At 37.5% G+C, this 22,802-nt stretch overlaps 1 protein-coding gene across 3 annotated transcripts in view; it reads right to left on the bottom strand.

Moving 5' to 3' along the window:
* Window positions 1-16,117, bottom strand: part of cntn6 (contactin 6) — a 167,851-nt gene extending 151,734 nt beyond the window's left edge. For 2 of the 3 annotated variants that reach the window (XM_017304949.1, XM_008410157.2), the window contains exon 1: window positions 15,974-16,115. The gene's annotated coding sequence lies outside the window, so the exon portion shown is untranslated. Of the gene's footprint in view, window positions 1-15,973 lie in introns of all 3 variants that reach the window. The other variant, XR_001776630.1, reaches the window with a different exon arrangement.
* Window positions 16,118-22,802: the final 6,685 nt, after the last annotated feature.

Raw genomic sequence — 22,802 nt, 5'->3', positions numbered from 1 at the left:
TATTGGGACAAAGCGCCCTGATGATTTCTGACCAAGGAACGTTTTTTTTAAAAAATCCATTTCCAGGACATAAACAAACGTATACAATAAGAAAAATGAGGCTGCAATGTGGCCATGAAGATAAGGTTTTACTCTATCACACCTCAGTATGTGCATATAATAGAAAAAGGTCTAGTGTAAACACAGATGTCAGGAACCATTTGTCACCTTGCAAAGGAAATACAGCACTTCGCAAAACTGTAAGCACCCACTTGAACAGTTTCACATTTTGACACATCACAATCGAAAATTTCAATGTTGGATTATGTGAGCAACACAAATTCTGCAAGGACTTTACTAATGAAATGAAAAAGAAATATAGCATATTTGTATTCTATGGCAGCCCAGAAGGGTCAATAAAATGCAAAAGCCACAACACAACAGCAACATCATCCCACCTGAGGTAACACTTTGTAGAACCTTTTTTGCCAGTCTGTTGCTGTGGGCATCCATCAGTTTTGCAAATGGAAAAAATATTTTATCAATGATTTATTCCAAAATAGGTCAAGCCAAGTTTGATTGAATCAAGAATATTTTTCCAAGTCTTGCAAAGAATTTTCAGTTGGATTTAAAGTCTGAACTTTGAACGGGAGCCAATTTTTCACCTTAGCACTTTTGCCAATTTTGGAAATGTTTATCTAGTGTAGCTTTCCCTAAATACATTTTAAAGTCCTATTTTATCTGGCTGTTTTACAAACCAAGTTGCATAAAGTTCAACTGTGTTGAAGTTTTAATTACGGACTGTTAAGAATTCTTCTACTAATTTCACAGTTATATTCATGAGCTTATTTTAAAGTGCGTAAAGATAGTTTATGCAGCAGTTTCATTTCCTCCCTCTGTTTAACCACCATAACCATTTCAAACATGAAACAAAATAAAACTAGGAAAAGAGAACAAAAATAGACAAATACTGTATCTAAGAGCATTACAGACCATGTAAATTACAACACAATTGTAGTTATATTGTAATTTTTCAAAATATTAACTTCAGTTTGGATTGAAGTTAATATTTAGCTTAAGCTAATGTTAAACGCACTACAGCACAGGTGTCAAACTCCAGTCCTGGAAGGCCACTGCCCTGCAACTTTTAGATGTGCCTCTGCTGCACCACACTTGAATAGAATAATTAGGTCATTAGTAAGGCTCTGGAGAACTTATACAAGAAGGAGGTAATTAAGCCATTTGATTCCAGTGTTTTGTAGCTGTGGCACATCTAGAAACTGCAGGACAGTGGTCCTGGAGGACTGGAGTTTGACACCCCGGCACTACACCAACTTGGTGTAGTTCTTTAGCCAAAGCGGAACTAATGATTAGCGCTTTAAAGTTAGTGCAACTAACTTCTCAGTTAGTGGTGCCCACAGCCATAACACAGATGGCTCTGGGTGTATGCTTCTCCTAACAAAGCGACCTCTGCCCCAATCTAAAGTATTTTGCTGCCTTTAAGCAGGTTTTCTTCAACGATTACCTTGTTTTTACCTGGAAAAGTCCAAAATACTGAACTTAAAAAATCTGAATAGTTTTATAAAAGTCAGACTTATGAAAGTCACTTTATTTTTATTTGTAAAAGAATTTACACTTCCACTTTAAACTGATGCACTTTGTGTTGTACCATCATATCAAGTTTCTGGTTGTATCATTACAAAATATGAAAATGTTCAAGCACTATTAATACATTTTTCAAGTTGCTGCGTGACACACTGAGGAGCCATACTGAGAGTTGAGTTGGTGGACCACTGCCTGGGAAAGTCAAGTGGGAGTCAGATTCAGGCCACAGGCCTAACAGACTGACAGAGCCACAGGAGACCAAACCGACAGACTGCAGGGACAGAAGCCTTACTGATGGGCAGACAGGCCTTTGACCAGCACCGACCGGAGTCCACCACTAGGCCCTCATCAAATAAGATGCCTGGATTTGTGACGTGCGACTCACCCTCGTACAAAATATCTCCACAAACGAGTCCGCAGCGGCCACTTGACATGCAAATATTCATATAAAAGCCGAGCGAGAGCCACAGTGTCAAGGTACTGGTTTATTCTGAGAGTAAGCAGCTCATCACACGACGTGTTCATTGCAAAATCCATTTAGTGTGGAGCGCATTAATCATGCTGCGGGACTGCCAAGGTGTCGCCATTTATGCTACTCTGTAGATTACAAGAGAGGGATGTTGGAAATGCTGCTTAAAAGCGAGGAAGCTCATTACCGCCTCGCCCGTCATTCATTTTTCCATGTGGCCTTTCATGAATTCAAAAGATGCTCGACGGGCAAAAGCAAGGAGACTCGTTCGGCATGTGAGCGGCTCTTCGCAAAGCAGATGTTCACAAAGTTTAAAGGTACATTATGGCGCCACTTGTGGAAATAACCTGCTGCACAGAAGATGTAGACATCATTAGGAGACTCTCAATCTTCCCGTCAAACTCCGGGATCCCTGCTCCAATTTAGATTCCTCTTGCGGAGCAGTCCAGAGCAGGTTCTGACATCAAAATCAGCACTGATGGTGTTACATCATAGCAGATTAAGACTCCATAACTACCTGCTCAGATGAATGAACTATACAGTAAAAGGCAGCACTGAATGTGTTAAATAAATACCGACGGTAGAAATGATCCAATTTGCATGCGTTTTAGTACTTGGTCAGACAAATGTGTGCAAACCAGGAGGTTAAACAGTGGATTTTGGCACAGACTTGAATTGGAGAGTTAAATATATGAGATTGGGAAGTAAATCATCATTACATCCCATGGTACCTGTATTAAGACATTTGTTCTGTTCTGAATTAGTGTGGTCTGCATGTGTACTGAATTATGGACCATTATTCCTCGAGGCTCAACTGTTTTTGATGCAAGTGTGCATAAATTATGCAATTATATCAGGACAATACCATGCATCTTCTATTTCAACCTAGTGTGCTTACATGCAAGATTATTATCTGCTCTTCAGGAGACGCACAAAGCAAGAAGACTGTCAGAAGGTATCACTATCATTTTCTGAATGTCAAACTTGATCAAAACCAATGTTATCCACTGAAGGGAAGCCAGAGTGCGGAATACATGTATATTGAACAAAAAGGTATGCTGCATGCCTCAAGCACAAAGAAGAACACAGTCATGAATCATTTCAAATTCATAGTTTGTCATCATCAGATAGGAGCTTATGACAGGATTTGATGGATGGGTCTGCCAGAGGGGAAAAAATTCAACTAACCTATTTGAGCTGCTGTGAATAAGAGAAAAAAAATAAAGCCTACAAGGACACAATCACTGCTCAAAATAAGATTATCCACATAAATAGATGTAAAGGTAATGAATACTGCCAAATCACAGCCTAACAGTCTTGTAATCGTAGGATGAGTTCAGATCAGAATTTTATTTTGTGGTACTGTAGTAAAAACCATAAAAAATTTGTGAATAATAAAAAAAGAACTTAGTTCTTTTTGGTAATTGCATGGCACAGCATTTATGGTGCCAAATACAAATACTGTTATTAAAAAATTCTTCTGGACACCATTACTCAAAGAAGAGTGGTTTACAACACCAACCTGGCTTTCCATTGACCATGTAGTTGTGCAAATTGGAACTGCGAAACTAAATTTGATTCAGCAATTTCAATAAAACTTGTGAATAAAAAGTTTTTGCACTATATGAGGTAGTTTTTCCAGTCTCATCGAAATAAGTGTATTTTGCAAAACTTAAATAGAAAAACCCTGATAACACAAGTCAGCTGAAAAACAACCAGACTGACAGAAGACGACAGGAAGTGGTACGAGGATAATGGTACGGAACGTTTTTTAATGACTTGTCATGTAAAATGCAATTTTATTTGTGTTTCTCATATCAAAACACCTCAATTGCAAAATCGTCTTTTTCTACAAAGGAATTTGACAGTTTAGCACATATTTGCAGTGAAAATACAGCTACCAACTACATTCAAATTTTTGAATTTACCTTTACTGACATTTATTGATGCTCTCGCAAACACAGTGGAGAAAATGGTTAAAATTACATTTCCAATAATACCGTCTATACAGCTTTGTTTTTTTTAATTCAGTACCATCAATTGTAATTTATTAGAAAACAAGTATTTTTATCACAATAAGATTTTCATGATAAATAATACAATAAATGCCCATTTCTAACTGCCCCGTAAGCATTTTCTAGTTTGACCCATTTCAGTGTTGATAAACAAACCTTTAACCTTTTGTTTTCCAATATCATAAAGAATCATAAAGAAAGAAAGAGATGTTAAATTACAATATTTCCTCTCTACTCAATCTTCCCCAAAGTGATTTGAAGGTGAAGGATGAAATATTAACTACCATCACAGACAGATGGCTTCCCATTCCAGATAGATAAAATCCATAACTCTGCTCTGCAGCACTGAGCTCTTTTAAAGAAAGAACAGGATTTGTACATCTTTGGCTGCAATGAACCATCATTTGCAAGGTGAAACTGAAGTGTATTAGCAAATCATGGCGTTATCTGACCAACCAACACAAAGTTAATTTTTTACCAATTTCCAGAAATCTGCAAAACAGCTGAAGCACCGAGTTCCTTTAAATCTAGACAAAAAACCTGTTAAATCTGCTTTTGGACCAAAATAAACAAAACACTAATCCTGGGGAATGACGACACTTGATAAAATGTAATGTTTCAATTGTTGATTCTTATGTTTTATGTTGTAAAGTGCTTTGAACTGCCTTGTAGCGGAAATGTGCCATCCAAGTAAAATTTGATTAGATTGTTTTAACATGTATGGAGCGGTTAGCACTTTGGTTTGACTGAACCCAAACGTGGCGTTTCCAAATTCAGGGACTACATGATTCGAAGAGCGATTACATCACAGCAATGCAACAAAGATCGCCCAAATTCAACGGCTCCTCCAAATGTGACCCACAACACGTCTTTATTCTGCCAGATTTGATGGACATCTGCTGATTCACAGGTCACCTGATTATGCCAAGATTCATTTTCAGCCAAAACCGAGATTTCTTGCAACAATGGCGGACATAGTGGGAGATAGAGTGTGAGAAGAGTACAAGAGTACAGTTTTAAATATAGGAACATTAAAATCTAGTGGTACAAAAATTAACATGCAAGCTAGTTTCAGAAAAATAAACTGCCTTAATAACAGCAATAGGGGGCAAATTTCTGTTTCTGGGCTACGTACAAGTAGCTCAACTTATCTTGTATACAAAAACTTGCCTAGTGAGTTTGATCTGAAAGAAACTTGTTTCATCCCAGCGGGATCTATCCTACACAACAATAGATCAGAGTCTGACTCCATTTAAATGTTACGGACAGTTACAGAGTCGGCCTTCTATCACCTGAAGAACATCTCCAGGATTAGAGGACTCATGTCTCAGCGAGATCTAGAGAAACTCATCCATTCGTTTATCTTTAGTCGCATTGATTACTGCAACAGCGTCTTCACAGGTCTGACTAATAAATCAAACAGCTGCAGTTGATCCAGAACGCTGCTGCTCACGTTCTCACKAAAACCAGGAAGATAGAGCACATAACACCAGTTTTAAAGTCCCTACACTGGCTCCCTGTAGCTCAAAGAATAGACTTTAAAATACTGATGTTAGTTTATAAATCACTGAACAGTTTAGCACCACAATAAATTAAAGATCTGCTGGTGTATTAACTATTCAGACCCCCTACGTTCTGGTTCTGCTCTGCATCCCCAGAACCGAACAAGGAGAAGCAGCATTCAGCCTCTATGCACCACAAATCTGAAACAAACTTCCAGAAAACTGTAAAACAGCTGAAACCCTGACTTCCTTTGAATCTCGACTAAAAACCCACCTGTTTAGAGTTGTATCTGAAACGTAATCAATTACGAATTTAATGATGGCACTAGACTTAATGTAATGTTTTGATTGTTGAGTATGTTGCATGACTGTTTTTGTGTTTGTTATGATGTAAAGCACTTTGAAATGCCTTGCTGCTGAAATGTGCTATGCAAATAAATTTGATTGATTTCTGCAGAGCTGAACTCGACATGAATCAGATAAAATGCAGCAGATTTGTACAACATTTAAACTGTCATGCAGTTTCTAGCTAAACCCAAATGAACTCATAAGAGGAAAGAATCAGCATGCATCTGCAAGAGCAAAAAAAAAACAAAAAAAAAAAACTAGTTTTTTCTCCACTCTGCTACCCCATATGACATAATATCCTGCAAGACACTCATGTCTTAAGAGGATCAATATTTCCTAGAAATCATATCAAGCAACTATTTATTAAATTGGATTTAGGTCTCCAGAAGTTTATACACTTTCTTGCAGTTGGACTATTTTTAGCCACAAAAGGGCCAGAAAAAAAAAAAAAAAAAAAGATGAAAGTAACCCGCTGCTCAGTATAGCACAGTATGGCAATCCTGTTCCCCATCCATCAAAGCACAGAAAGTAGGGGCTCTGATTTATTCATAAGCCAGTCCTCGTCTGCCACCGAGCATTAGACAAAGACAGATCACACAAAAGGTAGCAAATCTGCTGGGAAAAGCAAATTGCAAATCAAAACAAATCAAACTGAGGCGTGAGCAGTTTACTGTACTTCCTTTGCCAAACAGGTTGCTGCAGCCGCAGAGCTCAGAGGGCCGAGAGGAAAAGCTTTTGATGGAGAGAAGAAAGAAAAAACGATGTTGGTCGAGTCGCTGCACTAATTCCAACTCTGCGTTGCATCTGCGCTTTAAGGCGTTCTACAAGCAGCAAGTCAGGAATAATTCACCGTGATTTGAGCTGCAGAGCCTCCATCAAGCTTTCGTCAGTCTCCGTCAGAGTGAAGGTCACCGTTCGTCCTGCTGACCTTGCCCTTCCCTTTGGATCTGCCCGTACCGCTCCACTGGATATTTTCCTCACAAATATCCTCAGAGAAGGTTCAAATTATTTTCATCAAAAGGAAAAATAGACTGTGTAATGTTCCATTTTTATTGGATTGCCCTTTGGCATCATTAGCAGGCTCACTCATTCAGTGCCTGATGCACGCCGACCTCCATTCCCACTTTTTCAAGTAGATGATTTCTTTAGAAAACTGCCTTGATCTTAAATTGATGACAATTAAATGACATCATCAAACATCACAGTTATCTCCGAAAATGAGTTTTTTCTCCTCATAAAAAAAGATCAACTTTGAATCCATTGCCTGCGAGGGTCCTACTTTGACTAGGTCATTCCTTGCTGTGTAGTTCTTGCTACTGGCCACAACCCAACAATCCTGCACTATAAGAATGACTTCTTACTGGTACAACGCACCATAATTTCTAACAACTCTGCCTCCTTCAAAAAGTTTCCTAAAAAAATCTGCTCCAATCCTAAACTTGCCTGAAGATTTAAGAATGAAAAAATGACAAGTCAATGGTAAACTCCCTGAGAGATGCTAGTCTAAAGTTCAATCATAGTATGGAGTGAAATACTCAAACAGCATTACTTAAGAGAGCTGAAATTTTGGAAGTTTGCTTATGACTCGGAGTTCAGTGACAGAATAGCATTCAATCAACTTAGAGAAGACAAGAACAGATGATAAAATGATTAAACCATCCTTGTCATCAACCACCGTAAGAGCTAAACAAGAGAAATAAAAATCACGATCGTTTTTACTGTTAATGAAGCATAGCTTGCTACATTGATATAATTCCTTTCATAAATAATTAAGCAGTCAAAATTTAAATACTTAAACTTCAATCGCCGTTACCTTGTTCCCTTATTGACTGAAACTAAAATTCAAGTTGCCTTTTATGGGTTTTTCATTAACGAAATGAGAAAATAAAAGCATGGAACTTACAGCAGTTACAGGAAACAAAGTAACATTCGGTTGGCCTTTACAGGCATGTTAGGGTCGTTGTAGATAGAAAGGGGAAAAAAGAACATTTCCACCAAAAATTCTGAAATTTTGAAAATATTGTCAGAAATTTTCTAGAAAAACAAAGACATTTCTGAATGCCAAAAGTTTGCCAGAAATGTTTGACTTTTAAAAATCAGAAATTATCAAAAAGTCAAAAACTTCAAAAATGTGAAACTCTGGAATGTTCAAGTTTTTTTCTAGAAGATTTCAGTTTTTGTCTTGGAAGTGTTTGACTTTTGGTGCTCAGAAATAAACTTTAATGAAAGAGGAAAAAAAAATATGAGCGTTCAAAACTTTAAGGATGACTTTGGATTGCAGAATCCAGATTTGTTATAGACAGTCACAAATCAGTCTTCTTAATGCCAATGAAGAAATTCTTCATATGTTTGAAAATAAATAAGGACACACCATCTCCAAAACTTGTACCAAGCACTACCAAATTTAAAACACATGCAACATGTGCCTTGCTGCAAAATGTCAGGGAATCTGTACACAGCAGTGGAGAACAAGCAGCACATCTTCAAAAAGAAAAGAAAATTTTTGATTTGTGGCTTTACTGGGGAACATGGAAGGACTTTAACTACAAAAAAAGGCTAAATATCTACTTGGAGTGCTAATAGTGGCTGAAAAAAAGGTCATTATACGAAAATGACTTGAGAAGGAAATGCTGAAGATAAATGAGAGGATCGATTTGATATACTTTTCTAATGAAAACAACACTTAGACTGAAGTTCCAAGGGGGTTTTGAAAACTTTTGGTTAAAATGGTTTAGTTGGGTTCAAAATGTTCGACCTGATTTTGTATAATTATCTAATTTTACTTTTTCCCTTTTCTCCCACTGATATCAGTTGGTCTTAAGTTCATTTGTGATGTACAAAAACAAAACAGAAAAATACATACATGAATAGAAACAACATGGTGAGAAAAAAAAAAAACTATGATTTTAAAACATAAGTTCAGTTCGTGTGGTGATGGGAGGGACCAATATATGAGAAACAAGCAGGTTGGTGTGAACAGGATCTTAAACACACAATTCTCATTTTATGTTCCTTTTAAAATGCAGGAGGGAAAAGTGAGAGCTACCTTTAATGTAAAAAGTAGATTAGAATTTGATCTAATTCACCACAGCTTATGTTAGAAATATGTATCAAATTTCACAGAAATAAAATATCAAATTGCTACACCAATACTAAGTTTAACTCTGTAAGCTTAACAGAGGAAGGTGCACTCCTACACTAAAATAATAAAATCAATCCCTAATAGAGAAGCAACACCCATCCATTTTCTTTACACCCTTGTCCCTTAGTGGGGTCGGGAGGGTTGCCGGTACCCATCTCCAGCTAACGTTCTGGGCGAGAGGCAGAGTCACCCTGGACAGGTCGCCAGTCTGTCGCAGGGCAACACAGCCATGCACACACATTCACACCTAGGGGCAATTTGGAGAGGCCAATTAACCTGGCAGTCATGTTTTTGGACTGTGGGAGGAAACCAGAGTACCCGGAGAAAACCCAAGCATGCACAGGGAGAACATGCAAACTCCATGCAGAAAGACCGGGGCCAGGAATAGAACCCAGGACCTTCTTGCTGCAAGGCAACAGCTCTACCAACTGCGCCACTGTACAAACGAGAAGCAACAGCAATTTCATAAATTCAACCATTTTAAATTTAAATCCACCCGTGTTTTGGCTATTAATAACACAACTGTACAAATAATTGCAGATGCCAGCTTGAACTGGAGTGCAAGCAGAAAATTACCAAACTCAGTAAATAATATATTATTTACAGTTTCGTGGTCCTGTGACGTCACCACCTTCACTCATGTCTCCGTTTTGCCCTTTGTTTTGTCTGAATGTTGCCATTTGCCCTAATGTGTCCTTTCAGTTTGTTAGAAATGGTGGAGTACTCCCTATTAAACTAAAATAATCCTGTTCTGGGTTAATTAGTAATATTAGAAATTGTGGATTCCGCAATATTTAGATCAACATTATACAACCCAGAAATTGAATCAAAATTAGAATAACTACAAACTTAGAATCCAGAAATACTTAACAGTAACATCATTGTATAGTTAATATTACTTTTAACCCAGAAAAGGTTTTAGCTCTCTTTCTTCTTTTTGTCTTTCCTATGGTTTATTTTGTTTGTATTTCCTTTTAATTAATGTAAAGCACTTTGAATTGCCTTGTTGCTAAATATGTGCTATATAAATAAAATTACCTTACCTTACCTATTAGTAAAAATAAGTCCTGGGATGAAGCCAAAAGAAACCAAAACCATATCGGATTTAAATGTGGCTGCTGTCCAGTTGAACAGTGATTCTTCCCAACACTCCTGCCAAAGTTAGAACACTTCCTGGCAGATCTCTCCTGGACAGTTTAGGTACACAGCAGCAAGTCACATGCTGCAACCAAACACTTTGCTGGAGTTGTCAGGAAGGATTCTTTACGCGTATGGATTAGGGTATCCAAACTTTTAGTCATGCGTTATAAAATTGTCGGCCAAGAAAAAAAAAAAAAAGAAAGAAAGAAAAACTCTAATCAAGTGGGTCTGGACAATGAATCGATTATATATATTGCAATAGACTTGATCAATATTAATAGATAATACATCTGATGGAACATTCAGTATTCAATCAGGGTTTACCCCAGAAACCCTGCAGGCCTGGTGAAACCCTGCAGGCCTGGTGCTAGGGGCCGGAGGGCAGTCAGTCATTCAGTGGCCTGCACAGTTTGAGTTGAGAAAATGTTGAAAGCTGACAGAACATTTCAAAGTAAGTATGTGTTATAAGAGATTATTTGCAATACCTAAACACAAACTATAAACTCTTAAAAAAGGCAAACATGAAGATGCAATGAAATTAAATATTCACTTTTTGTACTTCAGTTGTTTCATTTGAATTAAAGGGTGCAATTTTTTTATCATTGTCACGTTATTTGCTGAAGTTGCCAACATGTAGACCGAAGGACAGGGAGTGGTTAGAGAAAAAAAAAAAAGAAAAGAAAACACTACTCCAACTTCAAAAGATTCACAAGCAAGATGCTGTCTGTAGCACAGATAACTTAATTATTCAAGCTAGCTATGCCTTCAACTCAAGCTAGCCTTTGGGCTAGCTAGGTACTATGAAAACAAACCAATAATTTGGATATGTTGAATTGCTTTTGAAACATTATAAATGAAACATTAATCAGCATTCTGACGTGTAACGATTGCACTACAGAATGTAATGCTTCAATTGTTGACTGTGTGTTCCATGACTTTATACTTCTGTTTTTATGACGTAAAGCACTTTGACATGCCTTGCTGCTCAAATGTACCATACAGATGAACTTGATTGAATTAACTGATGTAGTTTAGCTGCCTGCTTATATTATTTTTTAAATGTTGATATGAGTTTGTGAAGACTCTTCTATAATTAAACATTTATAAAAAGCAAGAAAAATTTTTCTAAAAAAATTGCATATTTTTTATGTTCTTCCAACAACCAAGTCTACAAGACAATTTTGTAATTATCTGGTAGACTACAGAAAAAATTACAGAGAAGGTGATGGATTGTAGTGATAATAAGTTTCTTTTCTTTGAGCGAATCACTATCTGTTAAGCTATATTATACCAAAAGCACAATTTTCAATGTAGTAAATGGTTTGTGTGTGTGCATGTGTGTGTCCAGGCTAAAAATGTGTAAACTCAAAAATGAACTCATCTATAAACCATGAACTCCGTTTCAGTGTCCTTTTCATGCAAAGTGTTTAGTCTGCAAAACTGGTCGGAAACTATAGATTTCAGATATAGAGCGTCTTGTGGACTAAAGCAATTCTTTACAAGAGTAATTTGCAATCCTGATAATGCAGGGTGTAGAATGGAACAATTTAGCACAAGATAAATATGTTTTCCCAACTAATATATTTGTCTTTACTGTGGCAGTCAAAGCAATGAAAGAACTTAGTGCCTGTGAATTGCATTGAGGAACACAAACTACATCGTTTCATAGAAACGATAACAGAACATGTTAAGTTCCTGTTGAAGCAACATCAACAGAAGGAATAATTTAGACTTTCAAATTAAAGGTAATGATAATAACAGACTATTATCAGAGTAAGATTCAAATTGCAAATAGTCCTGTCCAAATTAAGAGCTTAATTTGGACTTTCAAAATAAAGCTTAGTCATTTTTCAAGATAAAATCTGTGTTGCAGATTAGATTTCTCTTTAGTGGTGGAAGCAAGCTACTTACTAAAAATTTACTGTATAGTTTTTCAAAATAAAACTCAAAGACAATTTAAAATAAAAGCCTCAATGTTACATGGAACAAGTTTAAAAATTGATTTCAGATTACTGTCCAATATAAATTATTGATAGAAAGTAGATTGACATTTCCGATTAAAGCTCACAGAGATTTGTCCAAAATAAATAAATACAATGTGCTGCTTTTTCCAATTGAAAGATCAAAAAGTTAGAATTGGAACAAAGTGAACAATAAAACACTTTCTGGTCTTTACTTTGATTAATATAGATTCTTGTTTATATATTAGATTTCATGACCTATATAAAAAGTCTGATTTCTTTAGGAACTTTCCAATAAGTTGAAGCTGAACCTTTTCTTCCTAATCCCATCCTGTATAAAATAATGTTGAAATAATAACCATTTAATATGATATTTGTTATTTTTAAAAAAGGTACATACATTTAAGGATACAGGTTTGAATAAAATAATTTGTTCCCATTGTGACACTTATTTTAATACGCCATCAGTAGGTCTGTCACAATAAACAATCAATTAATTGTATGATAAATTAAAACAAACTCAATTTCCATTTCCATGATTTACTGTTTTCTCTTTCCATCTAAACTGGATGATTAAAATCTTCAGACTGGTTCTTTTGGTCTCAACTGGGACTTTTTTGAAAGACAATTTTGTTTACAGAGACTTCATCATTCATTTCATTTGTCGTTTCTGTTGCTTAGTTTATTCATTTTAGATATTCAAACATATCTTCCAGTTGCAGTGTTAAATGCTTATTAGAATTTAAGGTTTATTGATCCTTGATAATGTTTCTGCATTATATTACTCAAAAATGGTCTCAAAACAACAATATTAGCATTTATTACAATGACTTCTGGGACAATTTATTGTCCAGTAAAATTTGTTTTGGTGAATCAAAGAAATCGGTTAATCAAAGGAAGCAATCAGTAAAAAGCAACAAAAGCACGTCACAGCACGCACAAACTGCCTGAGCAGCAAAGCGGCATTCATCAACGGTTCTGCACACCGAGAAAACAGAGACGGGCCCACCATCATCCACCTGAAGCTGGAAGAACTGCCAAATCCCAGACATGCGAGGAGCTGGCTCACGCAGCACTCCAGTATCACACAGCCTGACCCCGGCAGACAACAGTCGGCTCTAGGTGTTAAACCACCCCAACCGCTCCATTCATCACTGTTATCTCCAACACTCCTGTGAAGATTAGCCCTCAGCCAGAAGCTACCTTCCTGCTCAGACTGCCACTAGTGAGCAAAAACCCAGAGAACCCCGGCAGCACAAGGTGATGACTCAACATATAACTTGACAAACAGAAAAAATAAGCACTAAACAAATTTGTGTGCATTTTTAATATAAAAAATGTGCACAAAAAAAAAAATTAGAGAGCACATCGAAACATTCCTTTCCGAGGTATATTTGGGGAACTGAGATACAAAAATAAAATGTCAGGAGGGAATCTGAAGCCACAGTATTGATCTTACCATGCTAGTATTAACAGATACCAACTTGGTCCTGATATTACTGATATTTTGAATGGATTCGCCCACCTCTACCCACAAAACTGCTTTATCCAGAGTTGTAGGTTTATGTTCAAGTCAAAAGTTGAATAGTTTTAACCAGGAGTGGACCAGATATCAGCATCAAGGTGCAACAAGGTTTCTGATTAAAAAGGCTAAAAAATGTTCACCATGTTTCCATGGCATTATGTCCTTCCAGTGAGATGCCAGAGAAAGCACCAGTCAGCTGGGGCTCCTCCAGCTTTAATAAGCATGAGATAACAGTGGTATCCCTCCTCCACGTGTTGCTGTCCCCTCCTAGTCAGCTGGTTGATAAAAAATAACTACACTTTTCTGTTTGCTATTAAGACAAAGACAGGTTCAACTGTTTGGAATGTTTTACAACCACAAAAAAATAATGTCATGGCATGGACAGTGAAGAAGCTCCACACATCAGTCTTATTAGGACTGCAGACTCAACCCACAAAAGGCAGCTTAAGTAGTATATCCTTATGTCATGTATATATTTAATATGCCTGAGTATCAAAACCAAATAACAAAATGAACATCTTAAATAACATTACTATAAAGTCTTTTTTCATCTGTCCAACTAAGAGATCTCCACAGTGGATCAAATGCATGAGGTAACAAAAGAGGAGCGAATGAGAGGTGGGTAAATACTGCAGGCCAGTATTTAACCAGTTAGGAAAAGAGGTGCAGCTATGAAGGGAGTGCAGAGAACAAGGTGAGAGAGAGAGAAATGGAGTAATACAACAAATCACCAAGAACTAAACACAAAGAATGGACGAAAGATTTATACTAATTAAATACTAAGAAATGACTGATCAACAAAAACTAAACAACAAGGTGGAAAAGCAAACACAAAAACAATCCTGACAATAACCAAACTGTCATATTAAAGCAACACAGAGCTACCAAAAGATCCCACCTTGATTTGTTTTTACCTGGAGTAGCATTTATCAGACTTAATCGTCATTTTTGTTTTTTCTTATCGCAACTACAGAGTAATTTTTTAGAGGTTAAAACACTTGAGAAAAAAAAAGAGCAACAGGTTCTTTGACAGAAGTGGTTCTGAATCCAACAGAAAATGTACAAGTACAAAATTATTGCCATTTATTCAGAAAGACATGTCCCTAACTGCAGTAGCACCCACAGAATGTTTTTTTAGGCTTATTTTCATTTTTGTATTTTAACATTTCTGTGTTGATTGTAGCTGCTGACTCTTTATTCCTTTAGTCCAATGCCCTCCCTGGCCCCCAACTGGGGGCACCACTGTCACCGTCGAGTTTTATAAAAAATAAAGTGCATAAAATCCCATGCTGGCATTAGATACAAATGGGGAATGTTAATTTTCAACTTAATCAAAAATAAATGCACACTTTTTTTTAACCATTTTCAGACGTGTTGTTTCTGTGTTGCATTATCCTGTCTGTTTTTAAATGACGTGGGGGGTTGGTTACTCCCGTCTTCACCTGCTAATGTTATTATCTGATGAGGACAAGATGGGCCCCTTTCGATGGCCCCTCCTCAGAGTAATCACTGGGGCTCCACTGCTTGACGAGCTTATCAAGTCAGTGCTTTAAAAAATTAAGCCACAAAATGTCATATTAATCATCATTTCTGTGGAGTCGGTGACAGAGAAGTGTGATTACTGAAGTCTGTTTGAGGGGACTTCATTTGAAAGAAACCTACTAATGGCATATTTATTACCTGCCTGGGTGAGATGAATGGGGTGAGTGTCTTGGTAATTTGCCCTCTATTGTGTAATAGCAGAAAAAGCAGCAGAGATAGAGAAAAAATTAACACTAGGTGAGAGCTTTCCGTCACGTTTCAGGGTCTGGACACCAAATAGAAGAACCAAAGTAAAATAAAATCTCTCTTTTCAACACCTGGAGCTATGACTATTTCAAATCAACCCAAAGGTAAAATGAAGCGGAATATTCATGCTTTCTTTAAGAAATTATTCACATTGTGAGCCTTCGTTGCCAAGCATCGGTCCGCTAAACCAGCACATCTTCACAACTGTCCACTAAGGCAATATAGTGAAGCACTACGTGGACAACCGAGTGTAAAACCCCGTTTTCCCCTCCAGCCGTGAGGGAAGGCGCTCAGGATGCTGATGTTATCCAGCCCTGTTGCCGTATCAGATCAGATGTTTTTAAAACAGCAGCCAGAAGCAGCAAAATGGACCAAAGCACCAGAGAGCAGCAGTACAGCCGCTTACCAGGAGCAGGTAACATCCAGGATGTCGCACTAAAACTGCCGAACGGTTCGCCTGTAACTGGAACGCTACAGTCAAGTTAGACGGATGTCTTACCTGTTCCGGAGAGGAGACAGACACCGCAGCGACGATGTGCGCAGAGCCGCGCTGTCTGCAGTGGCAGAGAGGATCGCAAGACTTCCCGACAGTGAACTACTAAAGTGCCAATGCTTTTTTTTTTCCCACACCAAGAAAGGACAGGCAGATTCAGACCACTCCCCTCTTATCAAACTATTGCCAGCTGTTTCATGCAATCAGCTGTGTCTCCGTGGATTAGTAGAGGGTGGTCTTAAACATGGTCTTAAAGTTTAATCTGATGTGAATCTGAGACGCAATTCATAAGCAAACATGAGTTCAGTTCCTGCGTGATATACCATAATTATGATTTTAAAAATGAGATTAGGGTGGAGTTTCACCTTCCAGCATCCCAAACAGTCCAATCCACACAAGTTAGAGTGACATTTCAAAAATATTTTTTCTTAATGGAAACAGTTGAATTTGGAAAAAAAAGAGGAAAGAAAGAAGGCTGAAAAATAAAGTTTTGGCCCTATGGTGAGGCGGGTTTCCGGCCGTATCAACAGTTTGCTTCGCAACACACAGTGTATGATCAACAACTTTGCCACTGGAGGAAATGACGAAGACGACAGGAAGTGGTAAGAGGATAATTGAGCAGCCTTTTTTAAATGATATTGCGTGAACAAACTGTGATTTTAATTGCATTTCTTGTTTAATGAAAATTCCGTAATTGCGAAATTGTGTGTGTGTGTTTTTTTTAATTATTTTGTTTTTACTTCAGCGGAATATTAAAGTTTGGAACACATGTGGAAAGGAAATTCAGTTGGTTAAAGTTTCACTGTAAAACGAAATACTGACAACACAAACGGCGGTCGAGAGGGAAACAAAGGTACAGGACATTCATTGTTAAGTTAACCATGTTTTGTTGCTTTTGATTTAAATTCATAGTAAATCAGACCACAAACATCTAGTGACTTTTGCCGACTTTGGCAGCAAACATAGCTAAATAAAGCAGGATTTTTTTATTATTATCATTTATTTATTTTTATCTTGTTCTCATTGCTGAGAAAGTCACACAAAAAATCCAGACAAAGATAATAGGAAAAAAATGTAGTTGTAAAACATGGATTAAAAGGCTTTTTTTGCTTAATTTCCTATTAAATAATGACTGTTATATTTCAGACTTGAGATGATTTACCCATCAAAATAGAATTTTCTCACTATATTTAAAATATTGTGCTTTGTTTGTGCAGGTAAACAACCATTTTGCAAAAATCAAAAGATTTACTGAGTTATGTTGCAGGAAGGTAAGTTGCAAAGAAACTTGCAAATGTAGGGAGAATGTCAATGCAGCTGATTAACATTTGAAACCTTATATAGTACCTGACCTTTCTCTAAATAGAACATCTTTTGAACCAATTTGAATAATAAACTGAACTTTACTGTAATACTTGATAACTGGGTTTAATTGGAAGGCATGTATAACTGGATTAAAATGACCTTGAGATGAATTGAACCCCAAATCCAAAGCATACAGTGTTTTTGGATTGAGTTGAAAATGAAATAAAAACATTAAGCAATATAAAAAAAGCAGAAACAAATATGCAATTTTATAATTTCAAATTTTGACAAAACAGCTACCAGAGCATTTGAAACCTCTCTGACTGAAGCAAGAGATGACACCATCATGGTATATGGAGACAAAAAGCACATAGAACAACAGGATACACAAAGTTAATGAGATGTTATAATGACACAAACTCACAGAGAGAAGAGAGGAGGAGTTCGGTGCATCATATACCAGATCTAACACCTGCAGTGAGGGTCTAATACAGGCTTCAGGGTCCCCAGAGCCCACACCAGAAGCTCAAAGTGAAGTCTTCAGACTTAATCTTAAAAGTGGAGAGGCCGTCAGCCTCCTGAACCCAAACTGGAAGTGGTTTTCACAGGATAGTAAGTTCCTACTTTTAGAAACTCCAGAAAGTGCAAGTAAGGCTGCACTGTCAGAGCATAGTGCTCCGCTTTGGTAATATGCTACGGTGAGGTTAATAGAGCTTGGTTAAAAGGGTTTTGTATATAGGGAGGAGCTTTTAGATTCTATTCCCCTTCCCAGTTCCCAAAGAAGTCTATTATCTTCATATTTTGAAGGATCTGGTGAGGTTTGCCAAGACAGACTGGGTCATCCGGCTATGGAATATAAAGAGGGAGACCAAGTGTAGCCTTGTTTTTAGCACCAGTCTGAACCATTGTGATGTGGAATTTATTGTGGGCTAAAAGAACAGTTTAGTATTTAGCTTTCAGTTGAAAAGTAAGCAGTAATATTTTATTTACATCTTCATTATTGCCCATGCAAATGAGTGTGTCTCACAGGCTAAAGTTAACAGCTAGCTTGAGAGGGACTGAGACCAAAGCAGATCTTTTCAACCTTCAGACAACTTCACTCTAATTAACTTTATAATGTTTTTTGCGAATGCTAATTATGAATTATTAAACCTTTATGCCATTGGCCTTAGGGAACATAACATAAAACGAGACTATTTACAAGAAATAGATTTAGGAGGCAGTGCTCCATTATTTACGTCCCTATGTTAAACAAATACTGAGAACAGGATTATATTTAGAAAATTTTCTCATTACAAAATAAAGGGTTGTAAAAAGCAAAAGTACTATTACTAGTACTATCATTGATCATTGTTGGTTCACAGCTTCAAACAAACCACAAAGTCTTCAATGAAGGGTACATACATAAACACTGTGGAAGAACCAGAGTGTTGATATTGTTGGACATCTCCTTAGTATTGGACACTGTTGACGGTGATATGTTAACAAAGCTAATAGAGAGCTGGATTGGACTTCTCATCAGAGCAGACAGAAGGTAAGGTAAGATAAGGTAATTTTATTTATATAGCACATTTTCAGCAGCAAGGCAATTCAAAGTGCAGTCAAATGTGGGATACCTCAAGGTCCAATCCTTGGGTACCCCTCTATTCAATATCTACAAGCTCCCATTTCCTCAGATTATAACAATAAATATGATTAGTAACTGTAATTATGCAAATGACACACAAGTCTACATTATGTCACCAGGTGACTCCGAATCCATTCAAGAACTATAATGGAATGGAAGTGTGGAATGTGTGGAGGTGCTATAACTTTCTCCAGCTGAACAGAAACAAAACCAATGTTATTATTCTTTGGACCTAAAGAGGAACAATCTAGAGTCAACACACAGCTTCAGTTGTTACAGCTGGAAACTAGAGATCAGCCCCGGAATCTGAATGCAAACCTGAGTTTTAAGAGCCACATAAAGACAGTAACAAAGTCAGCCTTTTATCACCTGAAGAACATTTCCAGAATTAAGATGGAAGAGAAACTCACCATCCTTAGTTGTATTGATTACTGCAACAGTCTCTTCACAGGTCAAGCAGCTGCAGCTGATCCACAGTATTGCTGCTCGTGATCTCACTAAAAAACAGGAATCTGCTGTTGTCGTATCAACCTTCCAAACCTCTCAGCTGTTCTGGTTCTGGTCTGCATTCCCAGAACCAGAATCAAACATGGAGAAGCAGCATTCAGTTTCTATGTTCCACAAATGTGGAACAAACTTCCAGCAAACTGCAAAACAGTCAAAACACTTAGTGCAGGGGTGGGCAAACTTGGTCCTCGAGGGCCGGTGTCCTGCAACTCTTAGAAGTCTCCCTGGTCCAACACACTTGAATCCAAAAGCTTAATCAACGCCTAAGTGCAGTCAGGTTCTCCAGAGTCCTGCTAACGACCTCATTATTTGACTCAGGTGTGTTGAAGTAGAGAGACATCTAAAAGTTGCAAGAGACCAGCTGAGGCCTGGAGTTGCCCACTACTGACTTAGTGCCTTTAAATTTAGACAAATATCCCACCTGTTTAGAGTTGCCTTTTATTAATAATGGCTGGGATGTTGAAAGATCGGTGGTTTGAGAAGACAGAGCAGATACACAAAAAAGAAACAGAAGAACTGATGTAGGAGTAATTTCTATGTTCATGAATAGTAAAATAGAAGGAGAGGGAGAACGTTTAGCTCCAGTGCCTTCCTGTCGGAAGGTATCACAGCTTAACAGAATGCTAGACCAGTTGTAGCCTCAATGGAGACAAAAATAACAATTAGTTAACAGTTGAAATAGCAGCAAGTAATGCAGTTTAGAGCAGGATAACCTAACCCCTAAGAAGGAGGCATGTTTTCATAGAACCAGGGAAAACCATGATATCATTTTAGAAGTAAAAATGAGTTCAATGACACCTTTTAAATCCTGGTGGAGTTTTTTAATATAGAACAGATTTAGAAGTATATATATAATACCTGTAAATGCAGATACATTGATCCTTCAATTTTCATTTTCTGTTGCAGTTTGGTAAGGACTGAATGAATTGATGGTTAAAATGAGCCTAGTTTGAAGTCCACTTAGAGAGATAAACACAGGGATATAAAGGCACAAAGAACAAGGTCCCAGCTGCTGTACAAGCCTTTACAGACGGCAGAGCAGAGGCCCGCTGTGAGGATCCTGTTTTTACAATAGTGTCTTTTTACATTTTTAAAGAAGGTCATGAAGTCGTTGCACACAATTGTAAGAAAAGCATGGCTGAACAGAGTCATAACTCTGCCCGGGTGGCTTCAGCGCTGGAAACAAAAAAAAGCTGTTCTTGTTTACTTCAATGACTGATGAATAATGTTCTTTGTGGAAGGAGCTCTGCAGGAGAACCTTTGTGCAGCTGCAGCAAGGAAATTATTTTTTCTCTCCTCAGTGTTTTTCTTGTATTATTACATTTTCAATTTGTTCAAAGCCTTACAACAAGTATTTTTCCAACTTAGTAGTTGAACTTATTTCACCTTCTAAAAGTAATGGCGTTAAACAAAAGGGCATCCATTATAAAGCCTTTAAGGAAATATAAAGAAATGTAAAATGCTCTCAGTAGGTATAGCAGGTACACATCAAGCTTATTTCTTAATAACTTTATTTCTAGTTAATAAAGTTTATAAAGCCAGCAAAATGAAGCTTCTGATAAAGTTGCCCTAATTACTAGGCAACTTTATCAGAAGTCCCAGGGATGTTGTTTAACTTGAGCTAATCAACCATAAAGGCTTACCTACCGTAAATTATCAAACCATGCACCAAGACAGTTTTATTACTACTGAAAAACTTGAGATTATAGTGACACAATAATTGAATGTCCACAACTCCTCAAAATTTTGATATGCTTCTATAATTAGTAATAATTTGCAAGAGCCAGTAATGGCTTAATTCTGTAGCAGACATAATCAGATAAGAAAAATAAATCATTTTAATCTCATCTTTCTTTCCCTAACACTGACACTGAAGGAATCTAAGTTGAGGCCTTGGGAGATGGAAGATGGTTTGCATACTCCAAGTCGATCATTTGAAAAGATCCAGCGATAGAGAATCTCAAGGTTCTGGTTCTGATGGACTCATATAAACCCAGATATTTCATTTTGTCTTACATAAATTCATTGCTAACCCAAACATCTCTGTTTATGTCTCAGTCATAAGACATAACTGAGACATAAGGCCCAGATCTCCTGATTATTACACTACATTCTGACTCTTTTTTTTTTATGTGCAACTTTTTGGATTTAGCTAATGCAGTCAAAAGATGTAATCCATGACCTTTATTTTTTTAATCCAAAGGAAAAATAAAACTAATAATATTAGCACAAGTTAATATTATGTAGTTCTGGTGTTTCACACTATCAGAGTGTGAAACTAGAACTCAGACAAAAAGTTGATCAATCACAGCTTCACTGTTTCTCTCTTTATTGCTGCCCATTCTTAAGAGAAATGAACTGCTAGCATCGCTGCTATCCATCCATCCGTCCATCCACTGCACGCTTATCCACAGTGAGGTCACGAGGGAGGCTGGTGCCCATCTCCAGCGGTCAATGGGCAAGAGGCAGGGTCGCCCTGGACAGGTCACCAGTCTATCGCTGGCAGCGTTGCTAATTCACAATCATTCTGCTTCAGAACTTACTGCATGTGTTCCTGCAACTGCTCCTGATTAAATTCATAATTGCATAGATCTTTGATAGCAGACAGTATGTCTACCATCCACAGTTAAACTATAATGTTGTTTGGAGTTCACGAACCAATCAACAAACGTGGTCAGTTGTCAATCAAATGGTTTCAGTACCGTACCTGGCTCACTGTGGCTAGTACTGCACCTATAGTAGGTATGAACATCTGAGCCAGCCAGGCAGAGCCCACTGGATCTGCTGATGTAAAATGAATCTGTCTGGGACCGAAGTGGACAGAGGCTGTTTAGTGAAAAGTGGAAGCACGACGTTTTGTTAAACATCTAAGCAAAAAGATAGAAGACATGCTGAATTACTGCCACTATGCCTAACTTTGTAGGCTTCAGATGTGCACATAATTGTGGTTCTTTCAGGAATGGTGCCCAGGTCTTATCTGCTACATCTCCAGTCCAGCCTGGAGATATTTATATTCTTCCACCACCTCCACTTCTTCTCCCTTGATGGAGAAGAAGTGGAGGTGGTTTAATAGAGTTTAATCTAACCCTGTTTCTCCTAAAATCAACAATCATCTCCTTTGTTTTGTTCACATAGGATGAGATGACTGTTCCCACAGAGAGGTGGTGGACACCAAGAGGCCCACCAGCTCTCTGTACTCAGACTCTTGTCCATCTCTGATACACTGACAACTACAGAGTCATCTGAGTATTTGTGGAGATGACAAAAGTCAGACTTGTGCTGGAAGTCTGAAGTGTAGAGAGTGAAATGGAATGGTGAGAGTACTTTTGTACTCCTTTGTTGCTAACAGTGGTGGAGAAAGTACTCAAAAAATGTACTTAAGTAAAAGTACAAATA

Source organism: Poecilia reticulata, linkage group LG5 (genome assembly GCF_000633615.1).
Source record: "Poecilia reticulata strain Guanapo linkage group LG5, Guppy_female_1.0+MT, whole genome shotgun sequence".
Lineage (NCBI taxonomy): Eukaryota > Metazoa > Chordata > Actinopteri > Cyprinodontiformes > Poeciliidae > Poecilia > Poecilia reticulata.
The sequence above is the reverse complement of the archived record's forward strand: the minus strand, read 5'-3'. Positions and strand labels throughout refer to the sequence as shown.